Raw genomic sequence first — 22,937 nt, forward strand, 5'->3', positions numbered from 1 at the left:
ATATATATATACACACACACACACATGTATATACGTATATACGTATATATATTGTATATATATATTATATATACAATATATATATTATGTACATAATAGAAAATCTGCCATTTTAACCATTTTCTAGTGTACAATTCAGTGGCATCAAATACATTCACAATGTTGTGTGGCCATCAGTACTGTGTATTTCCTAACCTCAGCTAACCTCAACTTTCCTGACAGCTTCCTGTCTGGTTTCTGGAAAATGGAGCTTGGCAGCTCAGCATCCTGCCACTTTGACCTTCCTTTACTGTCTCCTTTCATGACACCTTCCATTCCTTCCACTCCCTGAATGATGAAGTCCCCAAAGCCTTCTTTGTGTTGCTCTTTCTCCAGCAGCATACACTTTCCTTCAGCACCTTGGCCAGTCTCAGGGCTTTGAAGAGCAATCTACATAAAAGGTCTCCAAATCGCCAGGCCATGACACCTTATAGCATGTCAAAGAGTGACCTCCAAAAGATACGTCTGAGCCCATGAACATGACCTGATTTGGAAATAGGTTCTTTATGGTGCAGATGTCATCAGTTAAGGAGCTCCAGATGAAATCATCTTGAATTCCGGGTAGACCCACAATCCAATGACTGCTGTGCTCGGCACAAAAGGGCAGAGGAGACCAGAGACACAGGGGAGGAGACCATGTGAGGAAGGAGGCAGGGATTAGAGTAATGTGGCCACAAGCCAAGGAATGCCTGAGGCTACCAGAAACAGGAAAAAACAAGGAATGATTCTCCCCTAGAGCCTTCAGAGGATGTGTGCCCTGCTAACACCTCGATTTTTGACTTTTGGCTTCCAGAACCGTGAAAGAAAAAAATATCCGTTGTTTAAGACACTAAGTTTGTGGCCATTTGTTAATGGTGGTCTTAGGAAACTAATAATGCCCTCCATCCCAGAAATCCTAGAGCCTGACTTCCTTTTCCTTTATATCTCTAATTTTTGTCATCTAACCTGCCCCATGGACCACAGAACCTAGCACATAGTAGATGCTCACTTAATATTATTAAAGGAAGGTGGAAGGGCAGGAGTGGGGTGAGAAGAGACCTAAAGCCACATCAGTAGGGGGAAGAGGTTTGGGTGCAGACTGGAAAGCTGATGTCTGTCTGGCTTATCAGTCTTCGTCCCTACTCCTAGCACAAATAACCCATAGACAATAAACCGTACAGAGACGACATTCTAGGATAATAACAGTCCACGATGTCACTCACAAATTAGGAACCGAACAGAGAATAGGGAAAGGAGTTGCCAAAATTGTAGGCTTGTCTAGGGACCGCTGATTTTTTCAAAAGAGTATTTTCTTAGAAAATGAAAAGGGAAACTCATATGTTTAAATGCATATACTTTTTTCTTGGGCTAACATGATAAAATAAAATGAACAGAGCTCATTAATGTAATTCATGCACTTCTGTGTTTTTTTTTTCAGGTTATAACAGCAATAATTACCTCTGAATGGGTTTTCCCTGGGAATTAAATGACTGATGGGGGTTAATGGCCCTTTGGTTTTGCTGTGGGTCATCAGATCCCCTGAGTCTGTCATTAATCCCCACGATATGCCCTGCCGAAACAGGTCATCGGTGATAACAGTCTTTCGTGCTTAAATTGAACTAATGCATTTTACCTTCTCCTTCTAAGTCAGAAAGGCTGAAGGATCCTCTAGCTTTAGGAACAAAGACATTTTTCCGATGGCGGAAAGAAAGCATGATTTTTTTACAGTACATTAATAAGACTAGAGAAATGAAAGAACCTCAAGTCTTTGATGTCCAGTCCAGAAAAAGACCGGACGGGCAGCACTAGGTCACCGGATGACGTGTGTTCTGATTAGTGCAAAGCAAGATGTGACTGATAATGAGGCTGATCCTGGTTCGTGCTCTTTCAGCCTGCAAAGGATGACCACGGGCCTGTTCTTTGAAGTTTTCTTTTGCTCCTTTGACTTCTGGGAGGAGTAGAGGGTCAAAAGTCACCACCACCAAGCCTATCTGTCACTGACAAGATAACAATTCGACAAGACATATTGGTCTCAGGACAGGTCAGTGTGCTCAACCAGCGACAGACAAATCAATCTTGCAACTCGATGCCTAGAGGTCCATATTCACAACTAATGACCAGACCTGACTGCTGGGCTGCCAGCCTCAGTTAGATTTCTCTTCTTTGGAGTAGCTCATTCCTGTGGACAAGCAAAGCCTGCATGGAAAGCAAATCAGTTGGGCAAAGTCAGAGAAGTGGGATCCTAGTTGCAAGGAAATTGCTGGAAGCCTGCAGAGCTGGCTACACCACAAGAGGCACTTTATCTGATTAGCATGCAAAGAGTGAGAACAATGGAGAAAATGGAGCCCATAGAGATTCAAAGTGTTGAGAGTGGTTTTCTTCTGTTCACTTGAATTTTGCTATTGGCAGAGAACTCACTAAATTTAAGGCATCCTTGGGCAGTTTTTCTAACTCCATTCTTAAGCGCATCGATGTTTCTGAACACAATTTTAAGATGCAGATAATTTCCAAATATAAAAGGACCATCATCTCATGGGAGGAAAATGGATATGTGACAGAAATTTTAGTTACCATCTGGATTTTGGTTGCTCTATAGTCTGTCTTTGGGCAGAAGAAATTTTTCTTAAATGGAAAATAATCGTGAATATTATTTTGACATTATAAATTCTATTGACATGTAAGCAAAAAGAAATGTATAAAAAATATATACTAAGTACATTTATTTTGAACAATTTAATTTTCCTTCTGGTCATTATTGCTCTATAAAAAGTATACATACGCATAAAGGGGAAAATGTAAAAATCTGTTGCAACTCCTACTTTTATGATCAGCAAATTAAATACGATATGTGCAGGCTATCTAAAGGTATCCTGATACATGTATAGAAAATAAAATAATGCTGGTAATATGGCAACTTTAAAAGGTGGAAGCGACTTCAGTGCTGATACATCCAGAGAAAGCTTTTTCTTTTAAATCATGTTGGAATCAAATACATTGACAGGTAGCTCATTACAGTTTTGTGTGTATAAGATTTTTGAAAAGCATAGGTGGTAAAGGAGAGAAGGCCAAAATAAAGAGTGGCTGGCGACAACTTTAGAGGTGGTGATGAGGGGAAGGGTTAAACACCGCAAAACCTCTGTGGATTAAAAAAGCTTAACTTTTAGAAGATGCATTACTAAACACTTCAAAAGTGCCCACTAAATCAGAAAATTTAAAGACTCGGCCCTTTAAAAAAAAGAGCCCATGTTATGTTATTTATCATCAGCTTGCATTGTCTAGAGCTACTGGTTTAGAAACAACTTAAGAATTAAATTAAATGTGTGGCATTTGTCATACTGCACTTACAAAATCACTAACTAAATATAAAACTGTCAGCTTATCGCAGACCTTCCACCGACCCCGCAGGCTATAAAAGGCACACGTGTCGCTGAATTATGAAATCTCAGGTTAAAAGACACGGGCTTTTCAAAGGAGCTGGGATAGGAGATGCTCACACCTGGGAACCCGTGTCTGCTGTGGCCCTTCTGCCTTGAGGTACTTTGAAAAGCTGCAGCTTCTTCTCCATTAATGACTGCTACCTACACGGGTCTTCCCTGCAAAGAACTTACCAGTTTATTTTTATTATTTTACTTACCTATATAGTTATAACTCTCCTCGCTCTTCAAGTTATTTGAAGTGGTTTTAAACATGTGATTATTTATTCCAGACCAAGTGAAAAAAGACATCTTTATTCAAATGTTTAAGGGGGAAATTATATGTATTACCTAATGGAAGTGATAACACACTTACAGAATATGTAATATATAATATGTAATATGTAATATATGATATATAATATGCATATATAATATACACTTACATATATGTCATGTCATATATAATATATATTCCATATATTATGTATAACATTTTATACGTTGTATATTATTTAGCATATGATATATATAATACATTTCATATATATTACCTAATGGAAGCGGTAACACACTTACATAAAACATTAGGACTACAGGAAACCCTCCAATACCTATGTTCTTCCTTCAGTCTGTTTTTACGAACATTAATATGCACTTCCCCTGTGCCAGGCACTCAGCTAGGTAAACAGAATGGGAGGATGCAAAGACGTCATTTCACTTTTTCAAGGCACACCCATTCACATGGATCTTAAGAAAAACAATTTCTTTCAATCTCTAAGCCTCTCAAATGTTTAGAAAACCAAGTCTTTGTGATTCTTCCAATATTAAAGACTATTCATGGTCTTCTGCACAGAAGTCGATTAAAATAACTGGCATTTAGTGTTAAGAGAACACTTCATCTGGTCCCTTCATCTTACATGTGAGAAAACTAAGGGCCAGACATGGGAAGAGATCTACTGTTCTTAATATTACATGGTGCTATCATTATAAGCCATTAGGGCTAATTCAAAAGCTTTTTATTTTTTTAAACCTCTGGGCAGTTCCTACTAGAACCGATGGTTACACACTGCATCTTAATTACTGCCATCAAACTCCTACTTCATCCGTCGCCCCCTTGCCAGGATGCCAACTCACTATGTCCTTAAGGAGTTTACAGTGTAGTTAGAAGGAAGGGTCAACGACAATTGAGCTAACAGACTGTACTGAGTGTGGCTGCCAAACAGTATGCTGAGTGCCAGGACTAAGACAATGAGAATGAGACACAGAGAGGAGAACAGCAAGAACAGGAAAACACCGCCTATGTCACAATTCTGGCACGGGCTGGCCTGGGACTACGTCACCACAGGTCACCAGTAATGGACGTTGTTCTCCACCAAAGGGTTCTGACACTGAAGGCAGAGAACACTGACTTCTGAGATGCCAAGCCCTGCATCAACACAGACACAGCCTGTCTGCTCTGTGCTCCCAGCACCAACCACTGCACCTTCAGAGAGAAGTGCTTGTGATGGTAAATTTTATGTGACAAACTAGCTAGGCAATGGTGCCCAGTTGTCTCTGATGGTATTTTGTATATGTGATTAACACTTACAATCAGTTGACTTTAAGTAATGGAGATCACCCTCCATAATGTGGTTGGGCCTCATCCAATCAATTGAAAACCTTAAGATCAAAGACTGGGGTTCCTGTGAGAAGAAGGAGTTGTGCTTTCATACTGCAACCTAGAAATTGTCACTTTCCAGCCTTAGGACCCAAGACTGGGACATTAAGTCTCATCTGAATTCCCAGCTTGCTGGCCTGCCATACAAATCTCAGACTCACCAGCGCCTACGATTGTATAAACCGACACTGACAGCTTTCAGAAGGGGTCATCTCAGCTGGTGCCTACACCTGCTCTTTATATGTCAGTCCAGCATCCCAACCCACCATAGTTTTTTCGGCTTTGAGAATATATATTTTTAATCACTAAGGAGCTAGATTTCAAGTAAACAACTGGCAATGAATGGTAAAGTAACTAAGGGGGAATTAGAGGTAGATTCCTAGCACTCTCAATGTTTTAACATCACAAAAAGTGGTACAAGTTGTGTAAAATGGACTTGAGTAAATAAGATAAACCTCCATATCAACATTTACTTGTTTATTTTCTGTCTCTCCTACTAGAACATAAGCTCTGGGTGGGTGGCAATTTTATTCCATTCACTAATATGTTCCCAGCACCTAGAAGAGTGCCTGGCACATAGTAGGTGTTCAATAAATGAAATGAATACATGAATAGATGACCTGAACACATACTATTTTTTAAAGAAGCTCAGCACCCATAGCTAAAGGGCTCCTCTGTGGTTTCTTCTTGTCAGTTGAGTTGTATGCTCACCACGAGGAAATTCTGTTTGTTCTCAAACTTGTTTATGGCAGTCGTAGTTGTTGTTATGACTACATAATATAAGTATTATATAAAAATAAATATAATATACAATAAAAATAAATGTTAGAAAAACTGATTAAATATGAGTGGAAAAACAGAGTAATTGTTAAAATCTAAGCTGAATGTTTGGAGAAAAGGTATAGATTAGACAACAGCCAAAGATTCAAGAAAAAAAAAAAGAAGTAAAAATCCAGAAGACTTCAGGATGAGATGATTTCCTAAGCGCCTCTAAGCTCTTGTTCCACTTTAAAGAAATAAACTGAAAATGGATTATGGCTGTGCATTATGCAAGAGAGTCAACATGAAACTCTAGTCAGCCATCCAATACTTTAAAAAGATCATCAAAAATTGCCCAATGGATATGTATTTTATATACATTAAGTTAAAATAAAATGTTTAGATATTATAATTTTTTGATAATTCCCTGCTTTAACTGATGTTTTGATTAGTAAACCAACTACTGTTCCCAATCTCATCCAACAAGAGGGCTCTGCTCTAACATAGGTACCATAATTAAGAAAGCCTATGTCCTGAGCTCCTCCATCACTTCTGCTGTAGCCACCAGACCAGGAAAGCTCCCAGAGATCATCTCTTCTGAACTCATACACTCGTTTGCTTCATAAGCTTTTACTGTCTTGGACGCCTTTCCCTAAAGTGTTTTCTATCATTACTTTGCTCTCTGAGAGTGCTGTTAGGGGTGCGAATATTCACTGATATCACCAACAGAGGGCAGACCAGGAAAGAGAAGAATTGAAAACCACCCATCCATCCAGTACAGTATGAGTTGGCAGTTCTGAGCAAAGGTTTCTGTGAAATGAGTGGTTACTACATTTGGGTAAAATTTGGAAGCTAAGGAAGCACCGTTTTTCCTTTGGGGACAACAGAGTTTTGAAACCTCCTTGAGGAAAAAAAAAAAAATAAGAGCCCCAATAGGGGTCAAGTATCTAAGACCAGGTAGGGATGTATAAATTGACTTGCTCAAAATCACAAAGCATGATCAGAATCTTAGCAAGACTAGAATCCAACTCTCCCAATGTGGACTTCTTTTCCAGAGTAAAGCCACTGTAAGTCACAGCCAAAAACTAGGCATAAATGAGGAGATGGCTATATTTTTTATTGAGCCCATAGGGCATAGTGAGCGATTCAGAAATTAATCTGGTGAAACAAAAAGCAGAGATTTCTAATTTCAGTGTCTCCTAAATGAATGAGTTAACATCAATTTTTCAAGGATCCCGGACTTATGTTTTTGGGGAGCTCTAAGGTATAGCCCATAAACAAAAATGGCATGATGGGGAAGAATTCTTGGAAAAATGAGAACAATCTACTACAAGCCCAACTCTTCTGCCACCTAGTTCATTCCTTCCACGTTCGCTAGCCACAAACCACCAAGTATAGATTTCTTAAGAAAATCATTTACTAGACCACTGAGTAGGAATGAGAGACAAGTCTTACTTTACACAACCAATACACCATCACGCCCCCTAAAAAATAAATTAAAAAGTTAAGCCCTTTAACTCCTGTCTTGGTGATAGTTCTGCCTAGAGTAAATTCCAGGCTTTGACAATGACAACTACATCTGCACACTCATGTTAGTGGCATACTGAGGACTTCATCCTCCCAAGCTAAGCACAAAAGGGTCTGCATCAAGCTGGTAATTACTGTCACTCCCGAATGATAAACTTCTCATCACACTGAGGAAAATGCTTTGTCAGGACAATAATCCCAATTAAGAATTTCTTGGCAAAGTCACTAGAGCAAACAAAATTGTGCTGGTAGATAACACAGAACTCAGAAAACCACATAGCCAAGTGTGAAATAGCAGTCAGCAAGATGGCCCCTTGGGAAAGTCACCCACAGAGGTAAGATGACAAAAAGAGTGGTGTTAAATATTTAGGAACATATCTTCCCCCTTGATGTCTCTATGTAGCTTGCGCAACAGTGAGCTCAGATACACAGAATATGATAATCTTCCCCATGTGGTTGTTTACAGAATGTACGTGTGGAATATACTGTTATAATCAATACAGAGAAGTCTTAGATTAAAAGCATTTCCTCTTCCACCAGTCTCTCATCTGCTGACCATCCTACCACCTTTTAGAAGAATAACAAACAAAATTCATTTTTTTTCTCTCAATCGATTTGTCAAGAGGTCTGCTAAAGAGTATGCACACCAAAGACATTGGAGCTGTCTGTTTATATAATGCAACCTCAATGTTTGGCCATATATTTGGTTAAAAGTCTTTGTTCCAGTTCTGCTCCCACATATGGCACCCTCCATTCCAGGCTCTGCTTTGCTGACAATAGCACCTGAGCCATGTGCGAGAAAGTCTGCAGCCCTAGGATAACAGAGGTCAGAAGGAATTCCTGGAGGACACATTATAGGGTCTTTCTGAAAGCCAGAAGGGATTGTATGGAGAGCTATTTGTGGAATCCTCCAAAACTCCCAGCTTGAGGGATTTTGAAGAGGAATAAGAGGCCATTGTGAAGGAAAATAGAATAGAAGAAGCTGAAGAAGAAACAGGAAGAAAGCAATATTTATCTCAATCTCCCCAGATTCCTTGGGTATGCCCACTTAACAGTTTTGTCCTCTGAACAATTGGGGCCATAACCACATTTGGAGCATGGGTAGCTCTTTCATCGTGATGGGTTGTCTGGCGGTGAGTGGGTCCACAGTCAGAAGCAAGACACAAGGTACTACAAACTATTTCAGTTCCAAAAGTCTTGCTCAATAGGCATCCATTTTGGCTAGATATTTCTTCTTCTGTAAAACTTGCATACGATTTCCAATAGCAGAATCTACTTGTTAGGTCAATTTGTTTTCTTCATTAAGAAAATTATAACCATGCCTAAATAAACCCTCACAGCTAAAATGAGGCCCTCTTGTAAAATCTACCTTGTACCCATTTCTGCTGTATGTTGCCATACCAGAAAAGATTTATAAAGGAATGAAATGGTACGATTTTTTTAAATGAGATTCATTTGATCTCAAAGATTATAAGCTTCAATTGTCCCCTAGGAAAGAAAATGAGTTTTGTTTAATGATTCAGATATTTAGAATTTTTATAAGAAGTAGTTATAAGAAGAACCGAATTCAAGTTATAAAAAACATTCAGATTCTTCTAATAATATAAACTATAAATAAACATATTACATATCAGCATATCTATCTTCCTCTCTATATATTGGGGGAGGGGAGAGAAGAAAGTTCATTGCGTATAATCTCACTAGATGTCACCTCTCTTTAGCTTATCATGTTCTCCCTGCCATAAGATAACTTTTAATGGAAAGCAACGTTTTGAAATTCAAAAATTTATATCATAATTCAGAGGAACTTTGTTGAATCTCTTCTGGCAGCTAATCTTTCTAGTAACCAAATATTATGGCATCTTGGGGATAGATATTTTGTATTTGGTTCTTACAAGCTGAGTTTATCAAAAAGGTATAATATGCAAGAAAGATTTTACAAGGAGTAAATATAAGGTCACTGTGGATTATATCGACATTTAAAAAAACGGAACCGACTTTAAAAATGTTGTCCTTTTAGTTTAAATTTTTGAAAACCATGTCTTATTTATTATATCCTCTACCGACTTGCCCACAAGATGCCAAAACAACCTCAAAGTGGACTAAGAGTTAGAAAAGGCACACTGGCACAGTAATATTTGTCAACAATTAATTTTCATGCACAAGGTAGAGCAAAGGGAATTCATGGAACTCTTGAGTTGCAATAGAGTCTCTGCGATTACAAGGTCCCTACTCTTCCCTGGGCTCCTTCCATTTCTAATAGTTAAAGAAGTCAGATCCCCAGAGAAGTTCAATGAGCTTCCAGAGATCATGCAGCCAGTAGGCGGTAGAAGGATTAGAGCCCTGGTCTCCTAACATGGCCCAAAGTGGTTCATCTAAATAATTAGCATAACCAGTGAGAGACACAAAACAGAATTTCAGTTAGACACCTGGGAAAGTGATGACCTTGTCCCCTCTTTGGACAGATGAGGGAGAGAAGAACAAGGCAAGCATGACACTTTCTGTTTGTGCACTTGGGTGACCATAAATGAGTTAACACAGGCAGACAGTAGACTCTTAGTCTGGGTCCTACAATGCCAAACATCTGGACGAAAATTGAAAATTTTAGTCAAAACCCCAGATATTTACAAATACATGTTTTCATCTAAATATCGGATTGTGCATAGACAGAGGCTTAATGTAGGTAAGTGGAAAACAGAAAATCGCAAATCTCTATGATTGGGTGAATTATTGCCTTTCGTCGGAGAGGGGGGCAAGGGTGGTATGTTGAGTATGCATGAGGCATTTTGCGACGTTTGCTGTGATGGGTATTTTTAAACTCTTTCCAGCCATACATAGAATGCAGAAATTAACACAAGAATGTCTTAATTGGGCCTATTTTATATACAAAAGAATAATGGGCTAAATGGGTTGGAATGAATGCCATATTTATCCTTTAAGGGAGGAAAGACACGATGATTTCGCAGGCGGCAAAGCCAAGCGCATCGAGCCTTCTCATGAGTAGAATAAATATATCTCCTTTCATAATATTCTGCCTTCTAGTCCTTAAAGGCCCCCTAAAGGCACAAATAGAAAAGAGATGGGAAAATCAGAGATGATTCATTTTAATTTCACATACAGTAATTTTCTTTTAGGGATTATGATGCAGAGCCACATTAACGGTTTGACAACTCTGTCTAAACTTCAAAACACCCAGAATGACGCTGTCGATGTAAAGTTCCATTATAACTCTTCCCAACTTATCACACACCTTCTCTGTGCAAGGCAGCAGGAACGAAAAGACTCAACAACACTGCATGAGCTAAGGAACATTTGTCCTTGGCTTTCTGAGAACATTCTTGCATTTCATGACTCTGTGTACTGTGCATTTACACTCTTAACCAAAAATTAGCTTGAATTCCTTCCAAGTGAAAAAGACAAGAGGAAGAGGCAGGCACAAATTGTGCTGGGTGGCAAAGGTCATATAATCTTGCTGCGGATACTCGAAAGTGATGACAAAATTTTTAAGCCGAGAGAAAAATTATTTGAGTTTGCAGAAAAGGACTTTCATTTTAGGAATAAAAAAAAAAAAGTTTGGGGAAAAATGATGCATAGAATCATTCGTTCACAAAAACTGATTAGTCCTTTATCTTTGCCTAGAAAGAAAGCTGAGAGTGAACTTCTATAAATAACAAAAGAAAGACATGCAAGAAGTAGCCTGCTACAGATATCAGGACTCTGCTGCATCTGTAGATTAGTTCCCACAGGTCATGCTGGTTAGGATGGGGCGAAAGTGTTCACCCTGTCGAGCAGGGATCATTCCTCAGAGTGGCTGAAAACTGAAACACCTTATCTCATTTCTTTAATCTGGCCCCTAGCATTAGATCCACACACTGCATTCACAGACACTGCTCTCCGACAAAAGGACAATTCAGCTTTTTATCTAATTCTACAATAACGCCCAGGATTTCAGAAAGGTGTAGCAAGCTAAAAGCAAAGAAAACAGAGCTTGTAAGTTGCACAGGTGTGTGTGACAACTGTGTTCTTGTGAAAGTTATGTCTAAATGGAATTATCACCAGTCGATTGCCGCTTTCTCATTACCTATCATTTTAAAATGGTTTGTCTTCATTTCCAATTGATCACCAATTGATAGTTTATCCTAACGATTCAGCTCCCTGTCTCTGATGGCCCTCAGCCTCTCCATTAAGTCGTTAATGAGCTGCCAACTCTTTATATATCTTACTTAAAGAAATGTGCTCAGATTTTCTTATGTCAAGTTTTTCCTAAGCTGGATATATGGTTGTTATTAATTTAATGAATTGGTGCCAAAGCACCAGACTAGGTTTTCTAGGAATACACAAATGAATGAGACATAAATCACTCTGATTCAGGCCTAAGTACAGAAAAGAAGTACAAAATACGGCAGGAATGTGGCAGACAAAGGTTTTACCTTTGACTAGAGGATCCGGAAAAGTTTCTCCGAAGAAATGAGGGTTTGAGGCAGATCCTGACAGATCAGTTAAGGTATAGGAAGCAGGGGAAGGCATTTAAGAGAAAGGGAACAGCCCGGGTGAAAACAGGAGACCAGAACACAGAGTTCCTGAGGGTGTATGATGGGAGACAAAGCTGAGGGCCAAATTGCGGTGGGGCTTAAATTCCAAGCCCAAACATCTGACCTTGATTTTGAATGGGATAGAGAGGGGCAGAAGGCTGCTGAACTCTTACAGGCAGATGGCAAAGCTGGAGTACACCTCTAAACGTCTCCATTCCCACTGTGCTCTGGGTATTTCTATTGTAAAGGGCTTAGGGTGAAGGGTCTCTTTTGCCCAGTCAAATAAGGTCAACCCTTAGATAAGCAATTTCGTTTTCATTTTCAGCAATTCTTTCCTGAACGGCATCTGTATCCATTTAATATTCTTTACACCCATCCCCTCACAAATCCTGCATCCCAGAGCATAACGAGAGATACATTTCTTAAGGCGATTCTCACCAAAACCTCTCTATGGATGCCTTCAAGATTTTGCACCTGCAATTGGCTAATTGCCAGCACAATAGGCCACTTGAGCCTTCAAAATTAAGGACTTAACGGTAAGTGGGGAACTGCAATGATAAATGAAAGGCTGAATTCACACTTCTGATTTCTATAGCCTCATATATTAGGGGGTGAAAATGAAGGCAGGCCATAATGAAGTCTACAAATGATCCTTGTGGTCACCACTGAGTCTCCTAGAAAGAGCCTCTCCGATTTAGAAACTAGAGTGAAAGACCGCCTGAAAATCTGCAATGTGATTTATTATTATAGCCTCAAAAGGCAGCTTTGACACAAATACGGTGATTATTTTGTAATGTCGGTGGCATATCAACCCCCTCCTCTTACTCTCCCCCTCCTTTACAAGGGCCAAGTTAAAATGAACAAGGAAAAAAAAAAGGATCATGAAGGTCACATTTTCTAGGGCCTCAAACCACTTGAGAATTTTCACTGACAGGCTCACGTTGCTTATCTCCTCTTACTAAACAGAAAAACCACCTCATAGCAAATGCCTGGTTCTAGCTCCTTCTTGTCACCCAGTTGCCATAGGGAAAATATCAACTCACAAATACAGCTTGTATTTTATTTATTCATTCATTCATTTATTTGTTTGTTTGTCTATTTGTTTGTTTGTTTATGTATTTATTTTAGCGAGGCAACCCTTGGTTGACCTCACAGATTGCAAGGACCTTGTCAGCTTGCAATTCCTTATCTTTTATTTTTTATTTTTTTATGCCTACAGCACCTAGTCTTCCTAGGTGGTCTCCCATTCAAGTACAAACCAGGCCCAACCCTGCTTAGTTTCCAAGATCAGATGGGATCTGGCTTGTTCAGGGTGGCATGGCTGTAGACAAATACAGCTTTTAAAAAAGCCACAAACCCAGGACAAGTCTGATGACCATATCTCCCTCTCAGTTTGAAAATTTTTAGGAAGGTTTTTCCTACATGTGCAGGGTCTGTCTCTAGAAGTACCCATCTGCTAATATGGCGGCATGTACTTTTCACTTTGTCAAGAACAGAAGCAGCAGCAGGTAGAAACTAATGTACTAGCAAAGTAGTGTGTATTCAATAGCTTTGGTAGAAAATTTGCTTCATCTTATTGGGGCATCCTAGGAGGAATTACAAAGACTATATCTTACAAAAACAGTGCACAAGGAGAGAGGGTTTTGTTAATAGCAGTTTCAGGCATATGAACCAAGGGGGAAATATCTCCATGGATGAGAAATCTCTTTAGACAGGTCTGGTCAGATATGTAGACTGAAGCTTAGGAAAATGTCTCTATTGTTATAACTATAAAAGATATCTGTGTACCTTACCACAGAACTTATATCAACTTCCGAATAGTTTTGCAGTCATAAAAATGAGCCAGTACATAATTTTCTACAGCAGAGGGGGCTTCCATGTGTCAGCTAAGAAATTAAATGCCAATATATTTAAATGACATAAAGTGCCTGATTAATAACACAGAAAAATAAATCCCAGAACAAAAGGCCTGCAAAGCTAATCCCTATTCACACACACTGTTATCAAGAAATAAGTATTTAAGGCTTACTGGGAGATAAATGCTTAGTGGAGAGTTCACCAATGTAAAAGGTATGACCCCTGATCTCAAGATTATAATTATTTGGAGAAATAAGACCTATTGACACGTAAGGATAATTAACCAAATTAGACACTCCCTGACAACTACCAAATGAGTGGTATGGATTATAACTAGTAGAGGGCTCAGAGAAGGGAAAATCCTTGAAGACTGGAGTGGGCAAGCAAGGCTCCATGGAGGAGTTGAAACCAGAGCCTTGCAAAATGGGGAGAGTGCCAAAGAGAGCCCAGGGCATGGAAACAACACATGACTCAGGGGCTAGGAGCGCACCCAGTCCACACAGAGGACAGCGAGTGTCCCAGCCTGTCTGAAAAAAAAGCAAATTTACGGGAAACAAAGGCAGATGAATACGGGAAAGTAGTTTGGGGACATCGAGGAAGAGATGGTATGCAGGCCGAAGGCTTAGATTTTATCAGATGGCCTAGGCAAGAAGTGATCTTTGCCAAAGACTGCTTTTAACTGAGCTGGGAATAGGATGCAAAATTGATGAAAGGGAAGTGGCTACAAATAGGAAAAAAAACTGCAAATGTCTCTGGTCACTGCGACACATTGGTGGGAGATATCAAATAACAAGTGAAAGGTCAGGTGATAAAATGGCGAGGTAAGAAACGTCTGAGTTTCATAAGTTTCAGATCTGAACTAGCAAATCATTGTTAAGTCGCTTTTTCTTCGTATAGAAACTATCTCCCAAGGTGCTTAAAGTACTTTGGAGAAAATATTTCACTAAACCTGCAGGAATGGAAGTGTTAATGGGAAGATGAAGATGGAGGGGCATTTCAGCCAGTCCTTTACAAGTGAAGAAACTGAAGCACACGAAGGTGAATCATATGTGTGGTAGGCTGAATAATGTCGCCCTAAAGACACCCACATCCTAATCCCTCGACTCTATGAGTATGTTACCTTATGTGGCAAAAAGGACTTTGCAGAGGTGATTGAGTTATGGATCTTGATGTGAGAAAATGATCCTGGATTATCCAGGTGGGACAGATCTTATCACAGGGGTTCTTATAAGCAGGAGGCAGAGGAGTCAGAGAAGGAGATGAGGTGAGGGGGACAATGGAAGCAGAGGTCAGAGTACTATGAGACTAACAGCCAAGAAATGCAGGCAGCCTTTAGAAACTGCAAAGGCAAGAAAAGCCATTCTCTTGTAGGGCCTCCAGGAAGAATGCAGCTAGCCCTGCTGACTTATTTTAGACTTCTGATCTCCAGAACTACATGATAACAGATTCGTGTTGTCCTGAGCCATAATGTGTTACAGCAGCTTTAGGAAACTAATACGGCATATGTATATACATACATACTCATTTTCCCAGACTTGTCATGTTAACCATTAGACCATACTACCTGAATTTTGTATTTAACTTTGACAAACCGCAGCCAAGACAGCAAGACACTGAGAACCACCTAGAAGCAGCAGGCAGTGAGCCAGCTTCTCCCAAGACAGAAACTTCCCAAATCCAAATGCCTTCCTGGAAGTGTCGCCCTCCAAGGCATGGTGTTCACAAAATCACAACACTCTCAGAGCATCAGTTGCTATCGGTTTTAATAAATTTGCAACCTACATCACAAGAATGCACCACAGAATACGCTCCACTGCCTGACACAAGAACACTTACCCAGTGCCTTCCCTACTTGACAATATACTTGACCCTGAATGTCCGAGCTCCAACTTTCTGTCTAATCAAAGTCACATTATATAGTTCATAAATAGGCCCATTTCCTATATTCTCACCGAGAACACTAGGAAGACAGGATAATATCTGGAAAACACCAAGCTGAGTAACAAGAATTACAAAACATTAATTTAATAAGTTATCATTCTCAATGATCACTAATACAATTCATTCAGAATGTCATTTCCTCCTTAACTTTATTTCCCACTTAACAAGTTCCCTGAATCATCTTTTAAGGGGAATTTATTGTTTATGTGGAGAAATAAAATATAGGAAAAACATATTTTATTCTAACTTAACACAGTGGACTTTGCAAAGGCTGATAATGACCAGTCAAGGTCAGTGTTACAATGTATGGAGGTAATATGATGTCATTTCCCAAATGCCAGGTTGTAGGAGCACCCAACATGTCATTTTAGCCGTTCGAAATGCAGTGGGAATGGCAGCAAGTCTCTTGGGGGCATAGGTCCCCAGCTGACCCTATATATCACTCATCATGCAGACTAAGAAAGAGAAAACTATACACCTTTCATGTTTAATACCATGGCTCCCTCAAAATGAAAGGGGAAAGACAAAGAAAAGCAAAGTACAACTTAATCTGCCCTCACTAAATGCGAATCACTTGCTTTCTGCTTTTTTTATTGTTTGGAGAAGAAATCCATGAAAACATGGACATCATCTGGCAGGGAATATTGAGAAAGCAGAGAGCATCATAACCAAGTAGAAGAAATCCAGAAGTAGGATTCAGGCATCCTAGATTCTCTCAGTGGATTGGCCATGAACGTAAGTCACCAAAATGATCTCCAAACAGACCATTTTTATCATTCATGACTTAATCCCAAGTCATTTACAATTAGGATTATTAATTAATAGCCGGGAAATAAACAACGGTGATAATCATAATGCACGCATACTAGGTACCAGGCCTACTCTCTCTCCTACCTCCCTCTCTCTCATCCCTAATTCTTAAAACAATCCTAGTTTACAGAAAAGGGAATTAAAGTTCAGCAAGGTTCACATTGCTCAGTAGTGGAGCCCCACAAACACTTAGGGAAGAGCCAGAAACTTTCACCTGTTCTGCTTTACACTCTCTCTGCACATCCATAAAGACAAGCTGCACATGGAAGGAGCAAATGGCAGGCCATGGATCTCAGAGAAAAGCCTGATCCGCTGGGCTGGAGGCAGCCTTTCTACCTGCCTTTCCTGAGAAGCAGGGAAAGATTCGATTTCGTGACAGTCCTCATCCTCGTTTCCCAGTGTGGGTTGGCTGCGCTGTACCACGACAGGACATATGTCACCCAGGCCATATCTTATGACTCCTACTCATGGAATGGGCTTTGACAGGGATTGGGTTCTTTCTTTCCTGCTTTCAATGTACAGACTGAGTTAGGAAGCATATGGTAGGAAGAAGGGGAAGACTTAGCAAGGAAAGTGCCTTGGCACTTCTGCTTTGACAAGAATTAAAAAGTGCAGAAAAGAAGGAATGCTGTCATAAAACTCCTAAAATTGAGACTTGGCTTTGGATCAAAAACTACAAAAATAGCGAGAACCTCTAAGAATCCAGTCAGTGATTATATACACCTATTCCAAAGGAATGCAGATCAAATAGTATGCCAGGAACATAGCTATGTACACGCAGAGCTCCATATAACCCAACTAACATGTAAGGCAGGTGTTAATGCTATTCCCCAAACCGCATTGCCACAGTATTTCAAATATTTATAGCTTGTTATAAATTACACCAAGGCCACATATCAAAGAATGAAAATCACCCATGTTAAATTAATCAGAGATTTTAGAAAATTATACATTGCACATGGCTGGGTATAATCCATTTAATGTTTCAATGTCATGGAACATTTGCTTTATAAATAAAATATGAAAGTGATTAAGATCCCACAGACTCTCAGGAATATCGCAAATCTATATGAGACTTCCTAAGCCCTGGATTTGTATCTCTACATTTGGGTTAGTGGAGAGAAATAAAAAAATCATGCAACTGAACTAGATCTCACTAGCTGGTGATGCTCCAGAGAAAAGTCAACGTCAGCATGGGGAAAACTGAAATTCAATATCCCAGCTCCTAATACTCTGATTTCCTACAGCAGAATTCCAATTTTACCCTCAGCTCTGCAAGCTCAGTTAGTTCTCTCCTTTAATGGGAACTTAAGTGCACGCTGAAGGCAGGATTTGGCTCAAAGACTTCTACGTTGCACTAAACACTCCTTTTGTTAAAAGCACCTTTATACATGTATGCCACTACACACTAAGAATGAACTTCAGGACAAAAACGTTAAATACGAACTTCAGAAACGTCTGCAGAAGAGTTTGAAATATTTTACCAACTCCTCTACCAAAACCAAACAAACAACAAACAAAAGACCGTTGCCTCTTCTAGAGCCAGGCAGCTTCCCAAAAGTCACCTAGCAGCCACAATTTCCCACAGATTCTGATGAAGCAATTTTCTATCTGTGTTTTTTGGATTTCATGACTTCTTTCCCATTCCTTGATAGGCAGGTACTTATATTGCTTTTAAGAAAAACTAATTTAAAGTAATTTTGCTTTGAGAAGCTTTGAGTAGCTTTATCGTACCACTCGGCCAAAGTCGTTGACACACTCAGGCATGTCAAAACCAGGGTTATAAAACCTGGAATAAGCCCTGCCAGGCTATATAATCCAATAACCGACCATGGCTTTGTTAACTGTAACACCAACACCAGATAGAGAGAGAGAGAGAGAGAGCCAGAGCAGAGAGAGAGAGAGAGAGAGAGAGCAGTGCTGACAGAGGATCCTACTCTCGTGGACCATATTCAATCCCGGACCTCGGTAAAGGCAATAAGGCTACATTATAGCTTTTGTATGCTCGCTTCCGGTGCACACAACACAACTGCCTCTTTATAAGACATATTAAACACTCTCTTTTAGCAGGAATTCTAAAGATGGCAAGGCATCACCAACTTCTCACAAGACTCATCTTATCATTCCTATTGGAGTGGCAGATAGAAAACATTGAGTCCAAACTCTCTTCTAGGTCTTATCAAATAGCAAGGGCACATTACCAGTATACAACTTATCTAAGAGGAAAGAAACCATGCCAATTTTTAGAATCATTTCAAATAAATTTCCTTATAACTAAATATAAAATAAAGCTTCCTTGCCATGGACTCATTGAGACGAATCTTCAGAAGATGAAAGAAGCAGTTTGCAGTAGGTCACATATGAGACGTACGTGGCATTCCTCCAGGATTTGTAAAGAGTGCTGTGTGCTGCTTTAGTCACCCTCCAGTCCTCAAATGATTTTGTGCCCTTGTTCCAGGGACAACCAGAGACAATGCAAAGAGCCTGGGCTGAGGAATCAGGAAGATTTGGGTGAAAGATCCATTAACCTGCCATTTACTAGCTGAGTGAACATAGGGGTCATTTACTCCAGCTCTCTCAGATTCTGTTTCTTCGTCTTGAAGTATTCAGCACATAGTAGGACCACAATTTTCTTCTTTGCCTCTTGATGCCTATGACTCTAAATATGGTGCTTGGCACATGAAGCCAAATACTTATCATGGTCTTAGGTTGACAGAGCTGCATAGTGCCCAGAAATGAGGCCAAGTGCCCTCAGAGTTAATGCTTTAATAAAAAAGGGAACAAGTTATTTATTTCACTCTCATTAACTCAGGCCTAAATTGGGAAAAAAACTCATTTACGTGGCATTGCATCCACCAGAAATCTCTGTTAATTGGCACTTCTGTGTGTGTCTCGTATGCTGTACAGAAATAACTCGATGTTCACAGTCAAGATCCGGAAGTACTACAAAATCCAGAAGTGTCTCCTGAATCATCGAAGATTCAATTGTATCCAATCTAGTTTTACCATTAAGTAATGGCAGACTGATAATTCCTGGATGGTATAGAAACTGAAAAATCTGCTGTAGAGCCTTCACCATGTATCTTAACCAGCTAGGGCTGCTACACTAAAATCCCACAGACTCGGTGGCTTAACCAACAGACATTTATTTCTCACAGTTCTGGGGGCTGAAAGCCTGAGGACAGAATGCCAGCAGAACGAGGATCTGTTTAAACGTTCTAATATTAAGGAGCTAAATTCTGGTAATGAATGTTTTTCTAGAAAGTGATCAGTTTGAGCTAAGATTTCAACTTGTGCATAGATGTCTGAAAAGTCATCTCTTATTAATAGACGAAACCTTTATACTATAGTGAACTGTTTCCTATGATCAAAAAATTTTTAATTTTTTTTCAAATGGATACTTCTTCCTCATCTCTTACTCTGTAAAGTTTTGTTTTTTTCTTTTTCTCTAATAACTTAGCCAGTGGTTTCTCTATTTGTAGTAATTTTGAAAAACACAGGATTTTGATTTATTGATTAGATCTACTTTTTTATTCTCTAATTCATTATTTTCCATTTTATTTTTATTTTTTCCTTCCATGTGCTTGCTTCTGTTGTACATTGTTTTTTTTTTTTCTAGTTTTCCGATCTGGGTATTTTCCTATTTATTTCCAGTCTTTCATTTTTCTTGGTCAAAGTGTTCACTGCAATAAATTTTCCTCTGATCGTTGTTTTAAATGCATCCCCTAGATTCTTATATCCAGTGTTTTCATTTCCATCTTTTAATCTACAATTTCGGTTTGTATTTCTGTTTTCATGCAGGAGTTCTTAAGTCTCTAGGTAAAAGTGACATTCTAGTTTTTATTTTGTTAGCGATTTCTTTATATATTTTTTATTTTTCAATTACAGTCAACATACAATATTATATTAGTTTCAGGTGTACGACACAGTGATTAGACATATATATAACTTACAAAGTGATTACCCTGATAAGTCTAGTACCTGCCTGACAGCATACATAGTTATTACAATATTATTGACTATATTCCCTATGCTGTACTTTACATCCCCATGGCTATTTCGTAACTACCAATTTGTACTTCTTAATCCCTTCCCCAACTTCATCCATCACCCCGACCCCCGCCCATCTGGTAACCATCAGAATGTTCTCTGTATCTCTGAGTTTGTTTCTGTTCTGCTTATTTGTTTATTTTGTTCTTTAGATTCCACATATAAGTGAAATCATATGGTATTTATCTTTCTAGTTTTATTACATTGTGATTGGAGAGTGTTACTTATACTATTTCTACTTCATAAAAATAATTGATATTTGCTTTGTGACCTAACATATGATCGATTTTTATGAACGTGTCATTGTATACAAAGTGAAATTTTATACTTATCGATTGAGGAAACTCCCTCCAAGAAACAATTACAAAGCACAAGAAAACTAAGTCAATACTGTAAAGAGGTTTAAATATACTCGAAAGGAATATTCTCAAAAATCCATTTGAGGAATCAAAAACCACCTTGAATCACACATGCAAAAATTAAAATTAAAAATGTACAAGAAAACAGAAAAGAACAAAAAGTGAGTTGGTGAAATATAGGAAAGAAATGGAAGACAAAATCATCTGAAAAATAAAGAATAAGCAACAAGGTGCACAACGGAGAACAGATTCAAACAAAAATGTAATGAGACATTGAAGAAAGGTAGGAAAATGACCAAGAAAATGAAAATGACATAAGAAAAAAGTAAAAAGGGGCAGAGAGAAAGTAGTGTAAATGGAAGGAAGGTAAAGAAGAAATGATATTCATATTACTGCAGTCACTGGAAAAGAAAAACAAAATGCTGGAACAAAAAAAAATGTTTAAAATCATTAATATAAGAAAACGTTTTCCAAATAGACAAAGACTTGAATCAAGTCATTGAAAGGACTCACCACATACCTAAGAAAATTATCCAGAATAATCAGCTTAAAGACAAAACGGTAGTAAAACTATTAGATTTGAAAGATAAAGACAAAATTCTCAAGGCCTCCAGACTAAAATAATCAAATAACTTACAAAGGCAAGGGAATGAGACAAACATCAGAGTTTACAAAATCAAGGCATTAATGTATCTGCATTTAAAAAAAAATCCATGAAAGAAAGTTGCCAGATTTTATATCTAGCCAGTCTATTATTCAAATATCAAGGCTACAGGGGAAAACAAACATACAAACAAACAAACAAAAAAACAAACAAACAAAAAAACAACCTTTATCATACAAAAACTTAGAAAATACTGCACTCATAAGCTCTTTCTAAAGTTTTTCTCATCTCCCTTTGCTCACTGCAAAGCCTTATATCAGAGCAGGGGTTTTCTGAGGCATGAGATCATGCATTGGAATTTGATAATTTTCCCTTTTTACTCACAGTTACTCACACTTTTGGTATTCTCTCTCTTCAAATTATGCTGAGCACTTGGTTTTGCATAGATCTTACTTTTCTTATGTTATGATTTCTTATGGTTTGTGGGGGGAAATCTTTCAAGATAGCCAGCAATGCTGCTGACAGTGCCTTCAGCTAACTGGAACATCCGACTTGACTGTTTAACATATCAAACCAGAAATTTCACATTTAGGGTCCCCATCAGCTATTTAATAAAAACTTATACAAAATTTCAAAGTTCTTTGTCTTTTAACACTCCTTTGTAACTATCTTCTGAGCATTTATTCTTGGTGATGCACTGTGCTACCCTAAGCATTTTATTGGCATTAGTTCTTACATGTTCCATTAAAAAAATCTATGCAGTAGTTACTATTATCCCTCTTTTACAGATGAGGAAAGTGAGGCACAGAGAAGCAGAGTAACTTGCTCAAGGATGAAAACTAAGCCCACGCCATTCCAAAGCTTGAGCTCTTAACTATGACTCTCCTTCATCCTCTTTTAAGTATATGTCCCAACTCACATCACATCATATGGCCACACTCACATCATCCTTGATTCTTCATGTTCACTCAGCCCCATAAGCAACTTTCAACTGTCTCTCTCCAAAATGTGTTCCCTTGCTCTCCATCTATAATTCCATGATTCTGGTCCAATCCAGAATCGACTCTCATCTGGGCAACTGCCATAACAACCTCCCTGTTTCCGCTATCGCCACACCACCTCCAATCCATTCTCCATACAGAAGGCTGAGCAAATTTTTATTAATAGAGCACAAATCAAATCTTGTCACTGCCTGACTTAAATTCTCCAATGGCTTCCCACTGCACTCAGAATGAAATATTTCTGTCCCTGCCTACTTCTTTCCTTTCTAACAGCATCTCATGCCACTCTCCAACTTAATTATTCTCTTCATGTCAATGCTGACCTCCTTTCTCTTCCTCAGACCTGCCGAGCTCATTCACACCTCAGAGCCTCTGCATTTGCTGTTTAGTTAGCATGGACTACTCT

At 38.9% G+C, this 22,937-nt stretch overlaps 1 protein-coding gene and 1 pseudogene across 6 annotated transcripts in view; both read right to left on the reverse strand.

Moving 5' to 3' along the window:
- The window catches only part of AFF2 (ALF transcription elongation factor 2), a 451,889-nt gene that overhangs the window by 330,123 nt on the left and 98,829 nt on the right, over positions 1-22,937 (reverse strand). The window lies entirely within an intron of this gene.
- Positions 13,120-13,238, reverse strand: LOC120608699 (uncharacterized; annotated as a pseudogene).

The sequence above is a fragment of the Pteropus medius genome, unplaced genomic scaffold (genome assembly GCF_902729225.1).
Source record: "Pteropus medius unplaced genomic scaffold, Ma_sr-lr_union100, whole genome shotgun sequence".
Lineage (NCBI taxonomy): Eukaryota > Metazoa > Chordata > Mammalia > Chiroptera > Pteropodidae > Pteropus > Pteropus medius.